This window comes from Arachis hypogaea, chromosome 1 (assembly GCF_003086295.3).
Source record: "Arachis hypogaea cultivar Tifrunner chromosome 1, arahy.Tifrunner.gnm2.J5K5, whole genome shotgun sequence".
In the NCBI taxonomy this organism is placed as follows: Eukaryota; Viridiplantae; Streptophyta; class Magnoliopsida; order Fabales; family Fabaceae; genus Arachis; species Arachis hypogaea.
The window spans coordinates 53,345,274-53,372,260 of NC_092036.1; the positions used below are offsets into that span (position 1 = coordinate 53,345,274).

General features: G+C 30.6%; 1 long non-coding RNA gene across 2 annotated transcripts; it reads left to right on the plus strand.

Annotated features, from left to right (window-relative positions):
* Positions 1-7,457: 7,457 nt before the first annotated feature.
* LOC112804128 (uncharacterized) lies at positions 7,458-11,490 on the plus strand. Of its 2 annotated transcripts, XR_003202749.3 has the most exons (6): positions 7,493-8,267; positions 9,158-9,240; positions 9,453-9,561; positions 9,771-10,060; positions 10,581-10,761; positions 11,225-11,490. It is a non-coding gene; the product is annotated as an uncharacterized lncRNA (long non-coding RNA). The 2 variants fall into 2 exon arrangements; XR_003202748.3 differs by lacking the exon at positions 9,453-9,561 and having other exon boundaries at positions 7,458-8,267.
* The last annotated feature ends 15,497 nt before the right edge of the window (positions 11,491-26,987 follow it).

The window sequence follows — 26,987 nt, forward strand, 5'->3', positions numbered from 1 at the left end:
ACTTAAGTTAATTAATATTTTTGTGTAATTTTATTATAATTTATTATTTTATATAATTTAAAATTAAAATTTTTATAATAAAAAATTATATAATTTAATTTAAATAATTGACATTTTGAATTTAAACGATAATTAATAAATCATAATTGACATGTTTATTTATAATTTAAATTAAAAATAATTATTTTTATTCAATAATATATTAATAAATAATATTTTTAAATAATTATAAATAAAATATATTTAATTTTAAAATTATTAAATATTCAATAATTTTATTAAAATATCTATTTTATCTATATTATTTTATAAAAATTTAAATAATTTTCAAATTATATTGTTTTATAAATTATAATTTTTTATAAATTATATTAAATATTTTATCTATATTGTTTTATAAAAATTTAAATGTTAAATTTTCAAATTAAATAAAAGATTTTAGTTCCCAAATTGAAAAAGGCACCACTCACATAAAGTTGTCAAAAACAATTTTTTCTAAAGACGCCTACGTGGCAAAATCTAAACCACATATCTTAAAACCACACTTTTAACTACATAACACTTCAAACCGTAGCCCTTTACAAGAAAAGCGTCACCTAATGGAAAAAAGTAAATTAGAAGATTTAAGAGAAAAAATAATTAAATTATCAAAATTAATAGATTAAAAACTAATGATTTTAACTAATGTTAATTGTAATGACACCGAATTCTTAAAATCAATACAAAATGATTTTTCCCAAAATCTTTATTTTACTATAAGTTTTATTGAAGGACTTAAAAAACCTGAGAAAACTTATATTTCGCATGGAATTTCTAAAAACTGCTACTATGGAAATGATTCCCTACATCTCTATCATACTTTCAATCCATAATTAAATTCTATAGTAGATATGCTTGAAGAAATATTAGTAGCCATAAAATTTCAAAGAAATAAGAAAAAAGAGGAACCTAAAATAAACGAAATTAAACAAATATTAAATAAATATTTTCAGAAAGAAAATCCCAAAGAAGAAAAAATTCAAAATATAGACAACATAACAAAACTAAAAGTAAAACCACTATTAAAATTATGAACATTGATGAAAAATTAGAAAAAGTTACAATGCTTTTTAAACAATTAAAAATGGCTCAAGAAAATAATATTATGGAACAAGAATTTCAAATAGAAGAAGAATTAGTAAATTCTGAAAATATAGAAAATGAAGAACACATCCTAGATTATTCAAGTGACGAAGAACCAGCAGTTCCAATACAAGTAAAAAATGAAGCTGGAACATCTAAGGATAATCAATCTCAATTTAAATGGGAAACAGGTTTTGAAAATTATGCTTTTAAAAAAGGATTTATAAATAAAAATTCAAAGTATACAAAAATACCATCAAAATACGTTCCTAAAATCCAGGAAACTGAAGGGGAAAGAATGCTTGATTTAGACTGTAAAAAGAATGAAAAAGAAATTTTCGAGAACTGGTTGAATTCCTTCTTATTAGAAGCCTTTACTAATCCAAAACTTAGTGAATTATCTGGAGGAGATATCTGGAATTATATAGGGTTTCATACTAAAGGAACTGTAAGAGATTATATGACATCAATAGAAAACTAAATAATAGAAGAATTAGCGACAAAAACAACAGTTTACGATAAGATATTACATATAATGATGATTCTGTATAAAGAATTTTTTGGAAAAAATATTATAGATCATAGACAAGAAGTCTATAACAAAGAATATCAAGAAGCAAAAAACCATTTAGCTAATATTCAAATATATGATTTATGCAATGTGGAATCTTATATATGTGAATACAGAATACATTATTATAAACTAAAAGAAGAAGATAAAAACCATTATCTTAGTATGTATATAACAAAACTTCCATACCCTGCTAATGAATTTATAATGGGAAGATTTATAAGAGAAATAAATAGAGGAACAATTGAAAATAATTTTGGCGGAGCAACTTCTGCAATAAGAGAGGAAATAAAAGAACGTTGTATGCAAGAAGCAACTCAAAAAAGATTTGAAAATATAATTAGAATTTGCTGTCAGGATAATGAAGAAATACCTCAAAAATATGGTCTTAATAAAAATTTTCAAAGAAAAAGAAAATATCAATTTAGAAAAAGAAAATACTATCCAAACTGGAGAAAAAAGAGGTATTTTAGAAAAATAAATAACAATAAAAAAAAATAACTACTGCCCAAATAAAAAAGAAAATTGCAAGTGTTGGTATTGCCAAGAAGAAGGACACTATGCAAATGAATGTCCAAAAAGGAAAGATAAAAAAGACCTTACCAAACAATTAGAAATTGCTAAGTCTTGTTTCATGGAACCATTAGAAGAATCAGATGATAACTTAGACTATATTTTTGAATATGTCTCAGAAACAGACTCAGAGACTGAGCAATAATGCCACATTTATTACTATAAAAATAACAGAAAAGTTTATAAATGCTTTCATAGATACTAGAGAAACACAATGCTTTGCTAATACAAATATAAAACTTGAGTGGAAAAAATTAAAGAAACCATTAAGAGTTAGAATAGCTGACAAATCAATACATAAAATTGACCAAAAAGCAGAAATGGTTGAAATATTTATTCAAAATTATAGGTTTATTGTTCCATCCATATACATGATAGATTCTGGGATGGATTTTATCATAGGAAATAACTTCTTAAAACTATATCATCCTTTCATTCAAGAATTAACATATATAGTTTTAAAAGCTCCACACGATTCTTCAATAAATCAAAAATCAAAACGTATAAAGATACCAACTACTACTATAGATAAGATTTTAAAATTTAAAATATTTTCTATATTAGAAATATGCTATTTGAATTTATATTTTCAGATAAATATCCCAAAAAATAATCTTGAAATAAAGATAGAAGAACTTTTGGATGAAGTTTGCACTGAAAATCCTTTAGATATTAAGAATACAAATAAGGAATTAGTAAGCATTAAATTAAAAGATCCTATAAAAGAAATAAATGTTCCAAATAAAATTCCTTATTCCGCAAGAGATAGAGAAGAGTTCTCATTAGAATGCAAAGATCTTTTAGAGAAAGGAATTATAAGATTAAGTAAAAGTCCTCATGCGGCTCCAGCCTTTTACGTCGAGAACAATAATGAAATTAAAAGATGAAAACGAAGAATGGTAATAAATTATAAGAAAATGAATGAAGCAACTGTTGGTGATGATCATAAACTTCCTAGAAAAGATTCTATTTTAGAAAAAATCAAGGGAGCAACTTGGATTTCATCTCTTGATGCAAAATCAGGATATTGGCAACTTCGTTTAGATGAAGAAACAAAGAAATTAACTGCTTTTACTTGCCCAACAAAAGAATCAACAAGTGTGTTGCTCTATGAATGGAATGTTTTACCATTCGGATTAAAACAAGCCCCATGTATCTATCAAAGATTTATGGAAGAAAATCTAAAAGAACTAAATGAATTTAATTTTCACAAAACAGGATAAAGAAGATCATCTTCAAAAATTGTTAATAGTTTTAGAAAGATGTAAAGAAAAAGGATTAGTCCTTAGCAAAAAGAAAGCAAAAATTGCAAGACAAGAAATAGAGTTTCTTGGGTTAATTTTGTCCACTCAGGGAAAGCTAAAACTTCAACCAAATATTTTAGAAAAGGTAAATTTATTTTCTAATAAAATAGAGGATAGAAAACAATTACAAAGATTTTTAGGGTGTATAAATTATATTTCTGATCAAGGATTTTTAAAGAATATAACAGAATACACAAAAAACTTATTTCCAAAAATAAGTACTAAAAAAGAATGGAAATGAGAAGAAAAAGATAGTATGTAAATTCAAAGGATCAAAAAATTATGTGAAAAGCTTCCGGAACTCTATATTCCAGTAGAAAACGACTACTTAATAGTAGAAACAGATGCTTCAGACATAACCTGGTCAGGATGTCTAAAAGCTAAGAAAGCTATAAAAAGTTTAGAACAAGAAAAAGAATCACTAGATTCTAAATATTCCCCAAAGGAATTACTTTGCAGGTATATTTCAGGGACTTTTACTCCAACAGAACAGAGATATACAACTCATGAAAAGGAAACTCTAGCAGCAATTAAATCTCTTAAAAAATGGAAAATTGATTTATTACCCAAAGAATTTACATTAAGGACAGTCTCAATTTACCTAACAGGTTTCATTCGATACAATTTAAAAGTTGATTATAATCATGGACGATTGGTAAGATGGCAATTATTTTTGTTACAATACCCAATAAAAATTGAATATATTAAGGGTGACAAAAATATTATTGCAGATACATTGACAAGGGAATGGAGTTCGTCTACAACGCATTAAATTCAAAAATATCAGCAAGAACTCGAAGAATGCAAGCATTGTCTGCAAATAAGGGCACATATCCAATCCCTCAAGAAAGCCATTCAAGCAATGGAATCAACACAACAAGCAAAACCATCAGAGTTCAGCCAGCTAAGCATGGTGGACAAACCAGGTGAAGAAAAAATTTTAGAAAAATAAAACAATTGCTGAAATTATTAAAAAATCCACATAAGACAAAAAATATTATGTGATTTATAATGGCCCCATGAAAGGAGTATATGATGCCTGGAAAAAAGTAGCACCATTTACACATCAATCAAAGATAGTTTATAAAGGAGGATTTTCAACACTAGAAGATGCAAAAGAATCCTTCAGGGAATATGAAGCTCTTCATCCAGAACAAACCCTAAAAAGAGCAGATAAAACTCCGATTCAAGCCCAGAGAACAGGAATAATGAGAAACATTCCTACAAGAGCTGAAATCAAAGAAAAGAAAAGGGTCTGTAGATCAAATCTCAGAGAAACCCTTAATATAGTCCTAAATTGGATTGAAGAAAAAAGGGCAAGTTTGGGATACTATCCTATTGCCAAAGAACAGCTAACAAAGCTGGTTATTTTTCCAGAGGCTTCCCCATCTGACACTTATCAATTTTTCCAGTATAGATTAATTGATACAGTTTTAATTTTTAATGATCTAAAAATTATTAGTGAGTTTCCTGTAGGATTCGTTGATGCAGTGAAGAGATTTAAAAATATGATTGACAATGTAAATCCAAGGGATATATCCCTAAAATTTACAAATAGTCAACCTATTTTTAATGAAGAAGAAGAGTGCTTAGTTCTAGCACACCAAGTAGTATTCATGTCCGTCTTCCCAGGAAACTTTCAACCAATTGATCAAATTCAAGATTTAGCAATCTACAGTCATGAAGAAAGACTAGCCAGCACATTAGCAAGGGTTTTTGAAAGAACTCAAAAAATAACGAGAGAATCTCATACAAGAATTAATTATAAAAGCAGAAATACTCTGCTTGTGTCCAGTAAAAGAAATGAAATTGAAGAAAGAGAGATGAGACTCTTGGTGAAATTTGAATCTGCATTCTATAATCTATCCGGACTCCTAGAAAAACTCCCTGAAGGGATAAAAAGGAATCTCTGCTATTTGATAAAAGACAGAGAAGACCACAAGTGCCAGCTATGTGCCTCAGAAATATCTGAAGAAAGCAATAATGAAATGGAATCCATCCACATGATAAAAGAAGAGGACAGTACATCCACCCACATGATAAAAGAAGAGGACAGCGCATCTGAAGCATCCCTCAATATTATTGTATAATGACGTAAGCGCTTAAGTCATAGAGCACCAACAATGTAGCTGGTGCAAGATAATAAAACAATGACGTAAGCAATGACGTCATAAGAAGGGTAAGGATGGGAATTGCCCATCAGACCCAACCATTATAAATAGAGTGCTTAGACAATTGAAGAAGTATCAGAAAACAGAAAGCAGAAGGCTAAGAGTACTCATATGCTAGGAGAGCAAGGAGGAAGCTGCCGAGGCGATTCTGTAGTCTGACAAAAGAATTCCCTTAGGAAAAAATAGTTTTAAACTCCCCTCTGAAGTTAATATCTATAATCTCCCATCTGGAGATAAAAACATCTTATGTAAAATATACTAAATAAAGGAAGTTTTTCTCCATAAAGGTACGCCTTTATCCTAATCTCTTAATTATGAATTATTTAGAAAGCTTAGAATTAACGGAAGAATCTGATTATTATAGATTAACTGCTTTATTAGATAATGAAAAACAGGCTGTTCTAAAAACAGAACTAAATCTCAAATCAAATGAAAATTTTAATAAACAAAATCTCTTAAAAGAAGTTTTTAATAGAAAAAATATAATATACTATGGAAAAATTCAACTTGAAGCCCCTGTAAAAATAAAATCTGCTAATGGAGAACTTGAAATATCCTTGATAAATGATGAAGAATTAAGTAAACAGATTGAGAAAATCAAGGATCAACAGAAGAGATCTAAAATTGGATGGATTCATATTAGTACTATACAAGTTTTAATTAAATCTACATATATGAAAGGAATTAATTCACCAATAAGTTTAGCAATCTGTGATAAAAGAATTACTGATGATCCAATAGATCAAATAATTAGAATTGTTCATGGAAATTTGGCAAATGTAAATGTTAAATTTAATGCCCATCTTGGATATGCCATACCTCTATCAACCGAAAATCTTGGTAGATCTATAAGTTTAGCTTATAATTTTCATAGAAAAAGTTTAATGGAACAAGATGATGAACCATTTTCAATTACATATGCAATAAATTATGCTTTAACGAATAGTCATCATAGTATAATATTTAAAAATAGAGAAAGAATTTATGTTGATGAATTATTTCAGAAAATTGTAAAAACAGAAATACCAAAATATAAAGCTATTGAAAACCCAGTTCTATTATTAAAAGAACCATCAAAAAGATCGGTTTCATCAAATTTTCAAATAAGAGAATCTAAAATCAATAGTCCTTTAAGTTTATCTAAATTAAAAATTAAAGAAGAAAACTCTGAAATAAAAGAATTAACAAAAAAAGTTCAAAAAATTAAATGAAACCCTAAATACTAAATTATGACAATAAATAAGGAAGAAATATATGTAACTTATCAAGATAAGAAACAAGAGCTTTTTGAAAGAGAAAATCGTTTGAATTATTTACAGTTTTCTGAAATAAATCAAAGAGCATTTAAAGCTCTAAAAATAATCTATAACAAGTTAAAAAAGGAAGTTGAAGAGCTAGAAAAATTAATAGAATCTCTAGAAAATAGTGATGAATCAATGATAGAGTTTGCAAAAATTCTAAAATAAATAAAGATAAACAAGAAAAAGTGTAAAAATAAAAGAAATTTTGAACTAGTAATAGATAATCATTTAACAAATACAAGAGAAATGATTAAATACTCTAGATTATGAAGTTGCAAATTATTACAAATTATAAATTTATTCAAAAAGTTAATAAAAATTTTGTAAAAAATTGGTATCAGAACCAAGTTGATAATTAAAGATAACACTTTCTTTTTAAACAATACTTTTAATGATACAACACAAGATAAAAAACGTCTTTACAAAAAATTAAATTGACAACTTTACCGTAGCATCCACCAATCGAAAAAAGTAACTTTAGAACTCCACCTCTCCTGAGAAAAGAGAAACACAGAGAGAAGAGAGAAAGTTAAACCCCACGAGGAAGAAGAAGGGAAGGAGAGGGAGAAGAGCGCACCGACGTCGCTCCTCACCGCCATGGAGCCCATCACACGCGTCGTCGCCGTCATGTCACCGTCAATCTGACCGTGCGAGGGAGAGAGCTGCCGCTGCGGGAAACGCGATGGTGGAGAGGACGCCGCCAGCTTTGTCGCGCCTGGTCGCTGTCGAGCTTGCCGTCGAAGACGCCACCACCGTCACTGTCGAACCCTAGCCGTCGCAGTCGCCGTCAACGCTGTGGCAGAGAAGGAGGAAGGATGCGCGAACAGAAGAGGGAGAAGGAAGCTGCGAAGCCGTCGCCGTTTCTGCTCGGGGTTATCGCCGCTGCTGAAGAAGACGCGTCCGAGAGAGAGAGAACCAGGGGAGTGACGCGCGAAGGATGCTCTGACGGAGAAGGAGGAGAACGAGGCTGTCTCATTGCCAATGATTAGAAGTTGCTACTGTTGATGGGATGAACAGAACGTGGAGAGGGAGGAGAAACTCGCAGAGGAGAGGGAGGTTTTGTCGCTGCACCGCTGGTCGCCGGGGAACACCGCCATTGACGCCGGAAAATGCCACTATTGGAGCCACTGTCCTTGCTCGGCCCCTGTTTCTGCTGCTGTTTACGCTGGTTCAGCAATTGCCGCCACAACCCGTCTCGAATTTCTTCTAATTTCGACACTCAGAGGTAGGAAATTTATTTTAAAGTTAACAGTTTTAATTTATGAATATCATTGAAGTTTAGTGAGTATCTGCAAATAATTTATAAATGTCTTGTGTGATTAATTGGCAGAAATAAGCTTGGTTTGAGGATGTAAAATTTGGATTAGTTTTTGAGATGATGTTCTAGTGTTTCAATTAGTTTATTGAGTTTAGGTTATGGCTGTGAATGTGACTGGTATGATGATGATTACGTGCGTGTGAATTGAAATTTGTTTAGCTCCTGTGTGCATCTTACAACGTTGTTTGGGGATGAATGCTTGTCGGAAGTTCTGCTTTTTTTTTTTTTTTTTTTTTTTTTTTTTTTTTTTTTTTACTTTACAATGTTGTGATTGGTGGTTGAATCAAATTATAATGAGTAATTTATGAGATTGAGGCTTGATGAATGATAAATAGATTGAGTTTAGATTTCTAAACTAAGTACCTAAAATTGATTTCTTAACTAAAAGTAGTAATTTTTATGGTTTATAAATAATTTTACAATGAGTGGAACCAAATGGTGATAAAATATGTTGATTATTGAGAACCTGTTTGTTTGATAATTGCTGATGAAAGGCTGGTAAACTGTTGAGAAGGAGGGAACCCGTAAGGGTGGTTTAAGTCCGAATTTTTGAGGTGATGCTGTCGAAATTTTTATAAAACTCTAAGACTTTGTTTTTCTATAAATTCATCCATCGCTGCTCGGTGCATCAATAAGCATCAGGTGAGTAATTGATTAATGATGTTGCTGTGAATGGTGGATTGAGGTGAGAAATGTGGTGAGTTTCATTCATTGTTCCTTATTTTTTTTCCTGTTTTCTCTTCATAGTTATATCTTTTTTTTCTTGATCCTTGTAAATTAATTATTATATGTTTTAGGGTGCTGCTACTCTAAATGATTGGAAGATGGTCATCGCTGTTTGAAAAGAGCAATGCATCACAATTGCCCTGTTTGCTTTGAGGTATAAACTATAAAGACTATTCTTCTATTATGGTAAAATCATTTGGGAAGAACCACATGATTTCATTTTGTTTGGTTTATGAATTGGTTTTGCTTATTATGAATTTTATTGATTGTTGATTGTTACTATGATGATGTTGGCTGGTTCTGCCATTAGTTACTTTGTTGATTGAATTTTTTTCTTTAATGAGATTTTGTTCTGAGCAATGTTAGGAGAAAATAGTTCTGCTTTGCCATCAGTTCATACTCTGTCATCTGCTGCTGTTCCGTGCTCTCCTCTCCGCTTGCGTCCACTACGCCGTCCCCCACCTCGTCCGCTGAGGTTCGGTTACGGTGTCTGTTTGGATTTAGCTTATTTTCTGTTATAAATTAAAGAGTTATTTAGCTGAATATGTTCTCTCTATGTAAAAAGTTAAGCATAGAAGTTTTGTTTTAATTCAATTTGGTTTGAAATTAAGCTAAGTTGTTTTATGGAGCATAATGTTAATGTTAATGGTTGTTTCTTAATTGTTCATTGGTTTATTTTGTTAGCATTTAAAGTGGCTGGAAATTCTGAGTTGATTCTCTCAATGTCCTGAATGGCTCAAGTAAAATTGCTGCATTTGATTTTGATGGCCTGAATGACTCAAGTAAAAATCTTAGAATTCTAGAGAAGATTGCCCAAATATTCAAAGAGGATTTGAAGTTCTGTGGAGAAGAGCTTTCTGGAAGCGGAATGGAGACTAAGAATAGGCAAGACAATTACGAATTACAGCTACAATAGTTGATAATCCTTGAAGACAGACAGTCCCAGCATGGTGGAATTGACAGCATTTTACTGGGTGTGTCTCCTTTTAACCTTCTCTTGATCATTTCAATTTCTATTTAATTCCTCTGTGTTGACCAGCATTTCAACCTTGGTAGCTTACCTGTAAAGCTGCTTGTTTGAAATGTGATAGACTCTGTCTTCATCCATTATTGATTTACCTTGAACAAGTTAGCACCATTGTATTTTTTTTCCTTTTTTCTTTTGGCACTTTTTTGTTTGTTTGTTGTGCACATAATCTAATCATTTCAATAGAAACAACCTGTGAGTATAGAATTTATAGTTCATGTGGGTACTTGGAAACATTTTTCTTTTATCAATGTGCATAGTCATCGATTTACACGTAGGCTGGTCATAATTTGGCTCTATCTTAAGCTGACAACACTACACTCTTGAAGAATGTTATTTTTTTATTATGAGACTGTTCTATCTTCATTATGTATTTAGGGGCAACACAACATGAGCTTCAGTTGCAATTTGTTTAGTTCTAAACCTTTTCCATTCATATTTAGTCTTGTTTAATCATCTCTTTGCAGTTACATGGAAGAAATAAGAGTTCATGTGCTATCAATTTAATTTAGTGGATAAGATTTCATGTTTAACTGGCTATCGCAAGGTGGGGCTGGTGGTCTAAGTTTTCTGCTTTGTGTGAGAGACTATACTAAGCAAAGCAACTGCTGATGTTGACAAAGGGGTGATGAGACTGGTTTCTTTTAGGTATGTTTGAATAAGTATGCTTGAATCTGAAGTCTAAAATTTGCTATTATATTTATTGCTGCTGTTAGTTTACCTTCTGGTAGTGTCAAAGGAGGGGACAGGAGGGGGAGGTGGGTCTTGTGACCTTATGTGGTGCTTTCAGTGCAAAGAAGTTCTTGGATTTAATATCTTTTATAAAGTACAACCTTTTGATTTGATGTATTAAGAAGCTTATTTATTAGCAATGCAAATATTGCTTTTCTTACTGGCTATAACAATCATGCTTGAAAATAACTACACTATGGTTGCTTGATCCTTTTGATGCCTTATTAAGAATTGAATTTGTTAAGTACCTATGTGCTTGTATCCATTGTGCTAGTGATACGTGTTATATGCATGCCATTGTTCTTTATTTTGTATTTTACTGATTCAAAATGCTTCATTTTTTCCCCAGTTAAGAGCTTGTGTTCCTTGTTGTCTGCAGGTGTTTCTGTTTTTTGAAAATATGGGAAACTATTGGGAGAATTATTTTTCGCTGCCAGCATTGATAAAACTCTTTAGAGGAAGATTGAATTCTTTTTTAGGGTTGGCGTTTTTTAAGCTTATTTTCCTGGGATAATTAGAAAATATCTGGAATTACTTGTAACCAACACTGATACAACTATATTGTATCCGGAAATTTTTGGTTTGGTTCACTAAGTGTATAAATGTTTATTTTTTTTATGGTAAGTGTTCAATTAGTTTTCTTTAGTAATTTGATTCAAATAGTTTAACCTTGTTTATTGACATTAAATTAAAAAAAAATAGTTGGAACTAATTTCAATGCAACATGAGAAAACTATTGTAAATAAAGAATAATATAGTTATAAAAAAATCGTTGTCAAAAGTCACAAAAGGCCATGGTATTAAAACCGTTATCAAAGACAGCTACAAAATGACAATGGTATTAAAATCGTTGCAAAAAACACCACCAAAGGCAACACTTTTACACCGTTGTCTTTATGAACAATAAAATTACAACAATTTAAAACCGTTGTCTATCTAGTTATGGTTTTAAATTGTTATGTCATCAAAGAGAACGGTTTTAAACTATTGCTTATCCAGTAACGGTTTTAAACCGTTCTTTAAAAATTGTTGTCAAAACCGTTGTCTATGCCAGTAACTATAGCAACGGTTTTTTGGTTGTCGTTGCCTTAGGTAAAAAACCGTTGGCTTTGAGCATTGGTAACTGCCGCATATACCACAGGTCAAAAACCGTTGCCAAAGCATTGCCTAAAGTTTTAGGAACGGTTTTCTGATCTATGACAGCGGTTTTTGACCGTTGTGAAAACCCTTATTTGTTGTAGTGTTGCTTGAAAGATAAAGTTTACAGGAAATTTAAATGGAAAATAAAGACATAGGGAAGAAACCCTACAGAGAACTGACTCGAAGCAGACTCAGAAAGTCTCTGGAATGTGAGTGTGCTCGGGTAATTTCTGAAGCAAAATTTCAACCCTTATTTCCTAAAATTTTCTAATATTTATAGTCTACTTCTGTAACCGGTCATTAATGGCATGGTGCTGTCTTGTATGCGCACTCCCAAGTAACCGTTCCCGCTCTTTTGCTAATAAATGTTACTCATAAATTCTTCATATGGTGAAAGCCTTTAACTTTTCCTGTCAATGTAACCGTCTGATTTTCCTTTTGAACTCCGACTCGATTTCTCATTCAAATGTTTGCTCGATCATGTTTGCTCAATTTAATAAGGTGTCCAATATCAAATTTGTGTCGAATAACTCTCAATTAATACTTGCACGTGCACCCTTTCAACATATACTTCTATCCCAATCATCTCTTTAATATTTCGAATTAGCTTATCCTAATCGAAAATATATTTTTCGACTACCAATAATGTTGTGCAAATTTTGTTGTACTTTCTTGTGGTGGTAATCCTATTAAATAGTAATTTTGACCATGTACTATAAAAGTTGAAAGTCCTTGGCTATTGGTGATCGATTTATCTATTTTAGTGCAAGTGGGTTTGGTAGAGTATGTCCAGTCATAGTTCAGAGCAACACAATAAAATATTGTATGGGAAGAAATAAATATATACTAAAAAGTGTAGACTCAAAACTTTTGTTGTATGAAAAAAAATATTTTGTTGTTTCAATGATGTTGTTGAGATCTTTATTAAGTATTATAAGGAACAAATATTTTTTTCTATTGAAAAAATAGTTTTTTCAATGATGAAGTTGTTAAAGAAGATAATGTACTGATTTAAAACGTATTTTAAATTAAAAATTTGAATTCAATTTCATTAAAAAAAAAGTCATTATAAATCATGAAATTAAAATTTATATAAAAATAAATTCTTTTTTATTATGGAGTAAAATTTTTTTGTTATATTTAAAAAATTTTCAAAAACACTATTTTTTTAACTTATTCATAAGAATTTTAAAAACTTTTTAAAAAGTAATAATTTAATTTTTAAAATTATATCAAATATTAATATTTTAATTTTTCATAAGTTAAAAGTACAAAAATTAAAGTCATTTATTGACCAATGTAATTTAATACTGTTCTTTTTATACTTTTGTGAAAACCTATATCAAAAGTTTAATATTGTAAATTAATGGTTAATAATATTTGTATATGAGAATACTGAAAATATATACGTTTGACATGTGACCCTGATACATTTATAAACTTAAAAAAAATATATTTAGCATAATCTATATTTATTTGTTAATTATAACCATGCATATTTTCTTCTGAATCTATTTTCTTTCTTTTTCTTTTGAAGTCTCTTTGTTATACAATTCCGACGTGAAAATTGTAGATTTTAAATTTTTATCATATATGTTTTAAAGATATGACCAATTTGTTACAATACTTTCGATATTAATTTATCTAATCACTAAAAATTTTGGTATTCTCTATTTCAAAATAAATATTAAAAAAATTTTGCCAAGTTTTTATTCTAAGTTAATCAAACAATAAACGATATAAGTATAAAATATACGTTTAATATATAATTATAAACATAGATTTAAAATTTTAATATAATAAAATACAATTTATTTTGAAAAATTTGTCAGTTAAAATATATACGAAATACAAATATTTATTGAATAAAAGAAGCTAAGTCATTTTACATTGATTTCTACTGAACATTAAATTCTTTTATTGACTGAATACGAGAAATTCTTCGCATACAAACGATTAAGGCTTGTAAGTCTTACAAGTTCAATTAAAACTAACGCTCAAAACGCGCTTCGAACCGTTCTTCTTCCTTTTTGTCTTCTTCTTCTTCTTTTCTTTCGTTTCTTGCCTTCTCTTTCTTCTCCTCCTTCTTCTTCTTGCTGCACGTTCTTCTTCCTCTTACTCTTCTTCTTCTCCTTTTTTTTCGTTTCTTGTATTCTCTTTCTCCTTCTTCTTCTTCTTACTGCACGTTCTTCTTCCTCGTCTTCCTCTTCTTCTTCTTCATTTACGTGATTTTCTCTCTATTTTCTTTCTTCGTTATTCTCAATTTCTATTGTTTTTTGACATCAATCTCTGAAATCGTTTTTGAAGAAGAAAAAGCAGCAGAAGATGAAGAGGAGAAAGAGAAAGAGTTCTGAATTATGCATAAGTGTACTTTAACGAATTTTGAGTGTATTTCTTAAATCCTTTGGGTGTAGTTTTGTAATTCTTTAGGTGTATTTCTGTAATCTTTTGGGTGTATTTCTATAATCGTTTGGGTGAATTTCTGTAACTATTTGTGTATATTTCTGTAATCCTTTTGGTGTATTTCTGTAATCATTTGGGTGTATTTCTATAATCGTTTGGGTGTATTTCTGAAGTTTCATTATCTCCAAAACGATTTCAAAGCTTGATTTTAGAAACCATGAAAATCGAAAAAAAAAAACGAAGAGGAGGAGGAGGAGGAGGAGGAAGAAGAAGAAGAGTCGTTCATAATACATGATGAGTGTAGCGCTTTAAAAACAGGAAACGGTTGAATAACGCATTGAAAGGCTCGTATGTATAACAACTTGTAAGACTTGCAATTCAAAAAAACTGTATGCGGAGGAGGAGGAGGAGGAGGAGGAGGAGGAGGAGGAGGAGGAGGAGGAGGAGGAGGAGGAGGAGGAGGAGGAGGAGGAGGAGGAGGAGGAGGAGGAGGAGGAGGAGGAGGAGGAGGAGGAGGAGGAGGAAGAAGAGTCGTTCATAATACATGATGAGTGTAGCGCTTTAAAAATAGGAAACGGTTGAATAACGCATTGAAAGGCTCGTATGTATAGCAACTTGTAAGACTTGCAATTCAAAAAAACTGTATGTGTAGCAGTCACTGAATGAATATTTAGTGGATAGAATAACATTTTATATGTTGATGAAAAAACTTAGATAAATTTAGTTTTATTTTTTTGTTATTATTATATTAATGGTTGTTGATAATATATGTCACGAAAAGTATAATTAATTCAATTTTTAAGTAAATATTTAAACGATGAAGATAATAATATAATATATTCATTAATATCAGTAAGAGACCATTTCAATCAGTAGAACTTAGTTAATCCCTAATACATCATTAGAATATATAAAAACTTAGACACCGATAATATACGCAGCGTTTGATTTATGTCTTTCTTAAAATTGAGATACAAAAATATAGATATTAAATATATATATATATATATATATATTATTTGATAAAATATTAAATACGACATAATAAAATTTAAAAAATTTATATTTTATAAAAATTAATAAAATATAAAAATATAAAAAAATAAGATAAAAGTATAAAAAATTGATAAAAAATCAAACGTAAAAATTAATTATATAAAAAAAATAAAAGATAAAAATATAAAAAATTATGTCCAATTAATTATATTTCTGTGTTTTAACAATTTAAAAAAATATTATATATATATATATATATATATATATATTATGTGTATATTTATATACTAACATATTTATTCAAAATTTATATTCCAAAAAAAAAAATCATATACTAACATATATTCATATTTTTGTGCCTGCGTCTTTAAAACCAAACTTGTCATATAGTCGTTCTCACAACTTATAATAAACTACAGTTTTAAAATAGCACACTTTAATCCATCTCTCTTCTCAGCTTATATTTAAAAGTTATTTTTTTATAATTATATAAAAATTAATATTTAATAAATAATTATATTAATTATCAATCATTTCAATTATTAATCATTATAATTAATAAATATATCATATATAATTAATATTTATATGATATTTACATTAATAATTTTATTATCCACATGTGTATTAATAACAAATAAATTAATATTAATATTAATTTTAATAATAAATTTTCTACGAATAAATTAAAGATGATATACAGTGCCACATATATAAGGTACATGAGTAAGTATTAAAGACAAAATATTTTATTTAATTTTTTAATTTATTATTCTTTCTTTGACTTTTTTATAATAGAAATGTATTTTATGTTTTTCATTGGAAGTATCCTTTTAAAATATGAGTTATAGTTTTTTATAATATTTTATTAATATATCTATTCTATTATTTTTTTGATAATTTAATTATTGTTTTTATTTAAACTTTTTTTTATCTAATTTTAGAGTGCAATTCTCTTTTACTACAATCGTTTATAATGTACCGCATCTATTAAATATCATTTCGAGTTGTATTTATTATTGATTTGGATTCTAATTATATGGATGTAAGAGTTTAATGAATGGACAATGAACTCTATTTTATTAAAAGATAGTTTGATCCATATTCAGATATTATGACTAACCCAATGGAATATAGGTAAAGTTAGTTTTAGGAGGTGCTCGATTTTTTATTAAATTATTGCTTCCAAAATTTTTATAGGCCAAGTTCAAATTCCATTCCCTCTATACTTTTTAGGTTTGCTAAAAAATTTTTGAAGTGAAGTATATAATGAGATTGATTTTTCTCAATTTAAATTCAGTTTTCAAAGAATTATGTCAGTCTTAAAAATGCATTTTCAAATACTAGTATTGTATTTAAATGTTTTTCCTTTAAAATTTTCATAATCAAAATATTTTTATAATATAGTAATTTTTTTTCAAAAATTACTATCTCCTTAGTGCATCAATACAATGTCATTGATGATAATAATTGTCAATTTAATGAAATAGCTATTTTATATGTTATTGCATTACATAAATAGTGGATGAAAAAAGTTATTTAACAAGTGATAAATAGTTTGAATGTATATGAATTATAAATATTTAATGTATGAAATTATTTTATTTGGTTGTCGTTTTTTGAATAACTATAATCTATTTATGTCTAAGATCTAAAATAATTAATATAGTATTTTTAAATTTTTATTTTTAAATTTTTTAATATAAATTTTTTTTTGGTTTATAAATTTATTTTTATTGGCTCCCAATATAACTAAGAAAAAATTCAATAGTTAAGTTAGAAAATATTGCTAATAGTAAATTGTACTTTTAAATTATTAATCTAAAAAAAAACTAAATCCTAAAAAACATTATTAGTTGTACTAAAAAAACTTATTGACGCACGTTGTAATAAAATATCTATTTAAAATAGTTTAAAATATGACAAATATTTTAATCAATTATGTGAAGTTATTGTGAACAAATAATAAATAGTGACTTCATTCGTGTAATTTTAAATTATTAATACACAAAAATAATTATGTAGAATAATAAATTTTGCATTAAAATTTTTATTACCGTATAAAAAAACACTCATCAAATTAAAATTTAGTTGTCCACAAATATATATTTATATATAAAACAAAATAATTATAGGTATAAAATATATTAAATTAATAGCTATAATTAATTACTATAATAAATATATAATTATATTAATTGTACATTATTTTAATTGTTAATTTAGTACTAATTAAAAATTTATTTTTTTATTTTAAAGAAGATCAAACATATCATTATTATTATTAAATAAATTCATAATTATAATTAACAATACTTTATGTAATCATAGTACTGTCCATCACAATAAGTATTATTCTTATTATATTATTATTTGTCTGAATGCATTATTATTTAAAAGAAAATTATTCACAAATCATGCATAATCAAATTTATTTATTTTATTATACATTTTTAAGTGACAATTAATTAGACTAATTTTTTTATTAGACACAATCAATTAGCATACAAGTCCATACGTTTAATAATAAATTATAAAGATTATCGTGATTCAATCATAATTTTTCTTACAAAGTGAAAGATTTTTTTAATATTAATAAAAAAAAGAATATTATATATATGTTGTGCTTAATTAATTAATATCTCTTTATTGCTAATTGTGTTTTTTTGTATTTTCTTTTATAGTTGAATAAAAATTTTAATATAAATAATGTATAAATTTTATTTGATACAAGATCAAAAACATAGTTTATAGATGTACAATGATTAATGTTGTAGATATAGATTAAAATTTTGGATATATATAAAAAAATCGTACGCATATTTTTTCATAAAAATTAAGATATTAATTTATTATATACTAAATATTTTTTAACTAATCCAATTATGTTGAAATTTTTTTTGTTTTATACTTTTATTTAGTATTTACGTAAATAAAAAAATATAAGCTTAAATATATTAAATAGTATTTTTCATTAAATAAACCTTAGATATAAAAAATTAATATTTTTTATGCATCGCACGAATACATATACTAGTTAGTTATTATTTAGAATAAGAGAAATTAAATTACTAATAAATTAGAGTTTGATTACATACGATTTACTGTAAAAATATATATGCATGAGTTGAGGTATAAAACATGAATGTGTCCTTCCTGAAGATTAAACATCTCTAAAATTCTAATATCTTCCTTCATTATATATTTATTTCATTATTCATAAGCTTTGCATAATAATTTGTTATTATTTCAAGTCCAATTCCTGCTCTTACAAAATTTCATAAATTTAATTAGGATTTCAATTAAATAATGTCTGTTGAGCCCTTTAATTCTTGTAAAAATAATATTCACTCACCATAATATTATTTGAATTGATTTGTTGCACTTGCCAAAGTAACTATCAGGATTATATATTATTCTCTGATAAAAGAGAAGTTCAAGGAATTGACCCCACGGGCAACATGTACTTCAATGAAAAGGCAATAAAATGCTTCATTAGGAATTTAAAGGATTTTTCTATATTTTTCAATAGCCTTAATGATTGCTGTGTCAAAGAATTTGCGGAATTGATTTGTGAGTTGGTGGTGCGGTGCCCAAGTTATTACGCTAATGTAACTCTTCACTACAAGCAACAAGAATTAACTTAGAGAAATGATAGTCAAATGATACTATACAATTATTCTTTTCCTTGCTTTCTTGTGCCCGATGGAACATATTTTAATAATACACACATACAGAATTTAGAGAAACCAGGCCCTTCGGCAAATTTTCTTACCAAAATTCATCAGATGCTAGCGCTCAACTATGAAATAATTGCCAGTATTAATGCTGTACTATTATACTATTCATACACAATTTGTATTCTACGAAAACAAGAGAAAAATGTATTCGTTAAGTTTAATTTTGATAGAAGGATATTATATTATTGTAATTTTGGCAACATATATTACTCTTCAATTCCTCTATTTTTTTATTAAGAAAACAGGATGATATATAAAATATATAATAGATAGAATTAGATTACAAGAAACGTATCTCTTGTCTCAAATCATCACACATCAAAAGCGTAAGGGATATTCAACTCGTGAAGAGTTGTAGAGTAGGTGGCATGGCATATATTTTTTTTTAAGGTGGTGTCCGTGGAGGTTTTTCAATACATGGCTAAGGTGGCTATTTTTAAGGGAATTGGGGCAGAATATGACGCGTGGAATTTTCTCTACGTGTTTGACCTTTTAAGGGGAACAGTTATGTGAGTGGTTTTATGGTAAGTACAATTGTACAAACCTTTCTTGTAATTAAACCAAGGGTGTTTTTGTCATTTTACATAAAAAATTTATTTCTAAGTAAGTAAAATTAAGGTTTTTTATTTAAATAAAATAAATATAAAATTTATAAAAATATATAGTACATCATAATTATGTAAATACATAATTAGCCATATCTCTCGATTACTAAATTTCAAAAATTGAATACATACATGGTAGTGAAACTTCAATCTGTGTCACGAGTTAAATGTGGTTTCAATATTCGAAATACATGTAAAAAGAGAATAAATCTCAAGTTAAATGTGATTTCAATATTCGAGATACAGGTAAAAAGAGAATAAGTTTTAGTATTTAAGATATACATAATATGTGAATTGGTGACTCAATATCCAAGATATAGTCGTTTTTTATTTGAGTGGTGTTTCTGATAGAACATATGGATATGAATTTGATCGTAGTGTTATGGTAGTTGATTATGGTACAAATGAAACTAGTACTAATTATTGGATTGTTAACAACTCACGGGACACTTAATGGGATGAGTGAAACGAGTATGTTGTTTTCTTTAGGTTTCAATGGTATTTATATATTTATAAATAAAAATTTTAAATTTTTATTTTAATAATAAATAATAAATAAATTAAAATAAAATTTTTTACAAAAAAAAGTAAGATCTTTTTAATAAATAATGAATAAATATTATTTCAAGAGTTACATAAAACGTTGATTTGGAATTGAACGTGAGGTTCAGATCCCTTTGTGTGGCAGCGTCCGACTTGTTGATATCGAAGGGCCGCCTATCCGAGTTCCTCGTGAGGAGGTGGGGGTATGACGAACGGATTTCTGCTGGTAAAGAATTTTACAAATAAAGTCTCGTTGAAAGTATAGTTTCTAAACCAACAAAGAATCCTTTCGTACAAAAACTTGTTTGTCACTAACGCAAACTCAATAAAAATAAATAACTGAAGTATTCAAACTTCGGGTCGTCTCTCAAGGAATTGCAGGGAAGTATGATTTATTATTTGTTGTGGAAAAATATATTTTTTGGGTTTTTGAAATAGGGAACAAGGAAATAAATTAGCAATAAAGTAAATTAATTATCATGAACACCCTTGCAAGGTATAAGAACTGGAAATCTCATCCTAGTTATCCTTTTCAGGTGTGATGAGAATTATTTATTGCTCCCACTTAGTTAATCCTTACTAAATAAAAAAAAAGTCAAGTGGACTAATCAATTTGATTCCTCAAGTCCTAGTCAACTCCTATGGAAAGACTAGCTTTAGAGGGATCCAAATCAATCAGCAAATTCCAATTTTCAATCAACAGCTGAGTTTGATAACTCAAATGTCACCAATTACTCAACCAAAGCAAAGGGAGAAAAATCTAAATTAATTTGGAAGCATCAATAACATGAATTTGAAGAAAGCAATCTTAAATCTGAAATACCTCAATGTGTATTAAATAAGAAAATCAATCCTAACATGGAGTTCATAAACCAATATTAACAAACTAAAATAATAGAATAAATAAAAGTAGAAGAGAAATTAAAGTAAAGGAACATTGAACCTGGAATGAAGAAGAAGTAAACCTAACCTTTAAGAGGAATCCTAATCCTAAATCCTAAGAGAGAGGATAGAGTCTCTCTCTCTAAAAACTACATCTAAAACCAAAAAATTTGTGAATATGAAAATTGTATTATGAATTAATGCATTCTCCTACTTTATAGCCTCTAATCTGTATTTTCTGGGGCAAAAACTGGATCAAAAATAGCCCAGAAATTTTCCCCAGTGATTTCTGATACGTCCAGCACGTGGCAGAGTCACGCGTGAGCGTGGATTGGATTTTTTCCAGGTCACGCGTGCGCGTGATTCACGCATGCGCGTCGTCTATATTCAAGGAAGTTATGGCAAATTATATAGCGTTGTGAAGCCCCGGATGTTAGCTTTCTAACGCAACTAGAACCGTCTCATTTGGACCTCTGTAGCTCAATTTATGACCGTTTGAGTGCGAAGAGGTCAGGCTGGACAGCTTTAGCAGTTTCTTCAATTTCTTGTATTCCTTCCACTTTTGTGTGCTTTCTTTCTATCCTCTAAGCTATTCCAGCCCTATAAACCCTGAAATCACTTAACACACATATCAAGATATCAAATGGTAATAAGAGAGGATTAATAATTAGCAAATTTAAGGCCAAATAAGCATTTTTTCATTCAAAGCACAGAATCAGGAAGGAAAACGTAAAACATGCGATTTCTATGAATAAGTGTGAGAATAATGGATAAAATTCACTAGATTAAGCACAGGATAAACCCTAAAAATGGGGTTTATCAGGGTACCTGCAAGAGACTCCGATGCTTAAGTTAGTAAGGGCTTTAGGCAGGTTTTTAGTAGATTAGACGGTGAATATATGTGAGGGGTGTCAGTGTATTTATAGTAAATAGATAACCACCTTTTGGAGTAGTTTCACCTTTGTTGGTGGATAACCGTTCCCTTTATCTTGAAAGTTGTTGAGATCTTCCTTCTAGATAAATAGGAGATATCTTAAAAGTCAGTTACTTATTTGGATAAGTGGGACCAAACTCATGTTGCTATGTCTGACCTCTATGAGGTCGGATAGGGGTAAATCAGACGATATCTGTTTGTTGTACTGGCTAGCTTGGAGATGACATCAGCTCGGCCATCATGCTCTCAGCTTATATGCTTGACCTTTTCTTCTTCATTCTTGAGGATGATCCCTGTCCCACTACCAGCTTTGTTTAATGATCCACCTCCCAGTCATGGATCCCCTTTTCGCTCCTCAGTATATTCCGCAAGGAAGTCAGCTAAGTATTGCGACTTGATGACTGTCCGAGTTTTGTACTTCAAATCAAATTCGGACAGCTCCATAGCCCATTGTAACATCTGCCCTACTATACTTATTTTTTAGAGGATATGCTTCATGGGTTGAATATTTAGGGATTTGATGGTGTGAGCTTGAAAGTGGAGACACAATTTCCAGTATGCCAAGACCAAAGCATATGCAACTTGCACAATTTTCTAATATGCAACTTGCACAATTTTCCAATGTGTCTATGGTTTCAGCCTGAGCTCTAACGTGCTGACTTTTTTGCTTTCAGATTGCTTAAGCTAAACCTTTTATTGTAGCATTTATGCCCTTATTATGAGGTATTTCACTTGTCTCAGTTTTTTAGTAAATGGTCCGAGCAAGTCTAAACTCCATTTTGCAAAGGGTCATGGTGAGGTGATGCTAATGAGCTTCTTCTGGAGGTGTCGCGTGAGAATTTTCATGTAACTGATAGGGCAGGCACTTATTCTCAAAATTGGTCACATCTTTTTTGTAAAGTCGGCCAATAAAATTTGGCTCATAACATCTTCTTTGTCAGTGACCTTGCTCCCAGATAATTTCTACAGATTCCACTGTAGATTTCATCTAAGACCCTTTCAAGTTTGAGGTCGGGACATACTTTAACATTTTTCATTGTGATTTCTTACTAATACCACATTGGCTAACCATAAGGAATCTAAACCTAGCTTCCAGGATTGCTTGGACCTATTTTTCATGACTTGTGCTCTTTTAGGGCTGAGTTCTTGTCATATCTATAGTACAGGTCGGACATCCGAGTATACAGCTAGCTTGTGGTTCATGAGGTCAGGATGAATGCTTGGCATATCACAATAAGCCTTTTAAACAAAGAGCTCAGAATTTTCTTTGTAAGTTTTGGAGGTTCTTAACTTCATTGTAGAGTCTGACCTTTAAAAGAGGTCGAACTTTTCTTTACGAGCTTTAAAAGCGGTCGAAATTTTCTTTGTAAGCTTGGAGATTTTCGACCTCATTGTAGAGTCTAACCTTTAAAAGAGGTCGGACTTTTCTTCGTGAGTCCTAAAAAAGGTCAGATTTTGTATAGTCTTTCCCGACCTCGTAGACTTTTTTTTTAAGTTGCTGCGATGATTATGTGGATCAGCAGATCCATCATAGGAATCCATGTTGGAATGTTAGAAATTTCTTGGGACCTTTGCACGCATGACCTCTTTAGAGAAAAGATCATCCCCTCCATTGAAGACTAGGTCTTTGTCATCCCGACTTTCTTTTTTCCTTGACTCGGATTCTAGTTTTCTTAGTTTATTTTCAATATCTCTTCTATCGTGAAATTCTTTTCGGAGTTGGCTACCGGATTTTCTTCGTCGTTGTAATTCATTTTTCAAGGGATCTCCACTTTTTGATCCGAAGTTGGACGAAATTCGTCCTTCTAGATGTTGATCATCCACCATTATCAAGGGTTGAGCTCCAGGTCCTTGACAATGGCGCCAATGTTTCGAGGATTAACTGAAACGTGAATTTAGGTCTGAACGTAAGGTCCAGATCTATTTGTGTGGCAGCGTTCGACTTGTTGATTCCGAAGGGCCGCCGGTCCGAATTTCTCGTGAGGAGGTGGGGGTGGTACCTGCAAGAGACTCCGATGCTTAAGTTAGCAAGGGTTTTAGGCATGTTTTTAGTAGATTAGAATGTGAATATACCTAAGGAGTGTCAGTGTATTTATACTAGAATAGATAACCATCTTTTGGAGTAGTTCCACTGATGAGCGGATAATTTATACGCTTTTTGGCATTGTTTTTAGTATGTTTTTAGTATGATCTAGTTAGTTTTTAGTATATTTTTATTAGTTTTTAGTTAAAATTCACTTTTCTGGACTTTACTATGAGTTTGTGTGTTTTTCTGTGATTTCAGGTATTTTCTGGCTGAAATTGAGGGACCTGAGCAAAAATCTGATTCAGAGACTAAAAAGGACTGCAGATGCTGTTGGATTCTGACCTCTCTGCACTCGAAGTGGATTTTCTGGAGCTACAGAAGCCCAATTGGCGCGCTCTTAAAGGCGTTGGAAAGTAAACATCCTGGGCTTTCCAGCAATATATGATAGTCCATACTTTGCCCAAGAATTGATGGCCCAAACCGGCGTTCAAAGTCACCCTCAGAATTCCCAGCGTTAAACGCCGGAACTGGCACAAGGATGGGAGTTAAACGCCCAAACTGGCACCAAAGCTGGCGTTTAACTCCAAGAAGAGTCTCTACACGAAAATGCTTCAATGCTCAGCCCAAGCACACACCAAGTGGGCCCGGAAGTGGATTTTTATGTCATTTACTCATCTTTGTAAACCCTAGGCTACTAGTTCTCTATAAGTAGGACCTTTTACTATTGTATTTGAATCTTCGGATCTTTGGAATCTTTTGATCTTTAGATCTTTTGATCACAGGGAGGCTGGCCTCACGGCCATGCCTAGACCTTGTTTTTATGTATTTTTAACGGTGGAGTTTCTACACACCATAGATTAAGGTGTGGAGCTCTGCTGTACCTCGAGTATTAATGCAATTACTATTGTTCTTCTATTCAATTCTGCTTGTTCTTATTCTAAGATATCACTTGTTCTTCAACTTGATGAATGTGATGATCCGTGACACTCATCATCATTCTCACCTATGAACGTGTGCCTGACAACCACCTACGTTCTACCTTAGATTGGGTGAATATCTCTTGGATTCCTGATACATGATGCATGGTTGATCGCCTGACAACCGAGCGCTCGCCTGACAACCGAGCCAGCCATTCCGTGAGATCAGAGTCTTCGTGGTATAGGCTAGAACTGATGGCGGCATTCAAGAGAATCCGGAAGGTCTAACCTTGTCTGTGGTATTCTGAGTAGTATTCAATGATTGAATGACTGTGACGAGCTTCGAACTCCTGAGGGCCGGGCGTTAGTGACAGACGCAAAAGAATCACTGGATTCTATTCTGGCCTGATTGAGGACCGACAGATGGACAGCCGTGCCGTGACAGGGTGCGTTGAACATTTCCACTGAGAGGATGGGAGGTAGCCACTGACAACGGTGAAACCCTTGCATAAGCTTGCCATGGAAAGGAGTAAGAAGGATTGGATGAAGACAGTAGGAAAGCAGAGAGACGGAAGGGACCAAGCATCTTCATACGCTTATCTGAAATTCCCACCAATGAATTACATAAGTATCTCTATCTTTATCTTTATGTTTTATTCATATATCACCCATATCCATTTGAGTTTGCCTGACTAAGATTTACAAGGTGACCATAGCTTGCTTCATACCAACAATCTCTGTGGGATCGACCCTTACTCGCGTAAGGTTTATTACTTGGACGACCCAGTACACTTGCTGGTTAGTTGTGCGAAGTTGTGTTTATGCCATGGTATTGAACACCAAGTTTTTGGGTTCATCACCGGGGATTATTTGAGTTGTGAAAAGTATTGATCACAATTTCGTGCACCAAGTTTTTGGCGCCGTTGCCGGAGATTGTTCGAGTATGGACAACTGACGGTTCATCTTGTTGCTTAGATTAGGTATTTTTTTTCAGAGTTCTTAAGAATGAATTCTAGTGTTTCATGATGATCTGTTGAAGTCTGGCTGGCTGTGAAGCCATGTCTAATTTCATTGGACCAAGGTTTCAACTCATCATCACAAGAGCTTGTTGATTTCTATCAATCTTGCTGTGGGAGCAGTGATCTGCTAAGGCTTGGCTGGCCTTTGGCCATGTCTAGTGTTTTGGACCGAAGCTTTCTTTGAAAGCTTGGCTGGCTGTGAAGCCATGTCTAATTCCTGGACCGGAGTCTTAGACTAAACATTGCATGATTCCTGGAATTCTCATTAAGAATTTTGATACCTTTATTTTCTTTTTCCACTAAATTTTCGAAAAAAAAAATTTCCAAAATCCTAAAAACCAAAAATATTGTATGTTTCTTGTTTGAGTCTAGTGTCTCATTTTAAGTTTGGTGTCAATTGCATGCACTCATGCATGTGTCTTCATTAATCTTCAAGTTGTTCTTGATGATTTCTTACTCTGATCTTTGAATTCTCTTGACTTGAGTGTTTATGTGTCTCATATGCATTCTCATTAGTGTCAGCAGTATACAAACTGCTAAGTTTGGTGTCTTGCATGCATTGTTATTTGATTTTAGTTGCATTTTGATTATTCCTTATTATTAAAAATCCAAAAATATTTTTAATTTGTGTCTTTTCAAGTCAATAATACAGAGGATTGAAGATTCAGAACATACAGCAGAGGAATTACACAGAAAAAGCTGGGCGTTCAAAATGCCCAGTGAAGAAGACAGACTGGCGTTTAAACGCCAGCCAGGGTGCCTGGCTGGGCGTTTAACGCCCAAAAGGGTAGAGTTTTGGGCGTTAAACGCCAGAATGTGCACCATTCTGGACGTTTAACGCCAGGATAGCACAAGAGGGAAGATTTTGTTTTCAAATCAATTTTTTTCAAGTTTTCAAAATCTTTTCAAAATCAAATCTTTTTCAAATCAAATCTTT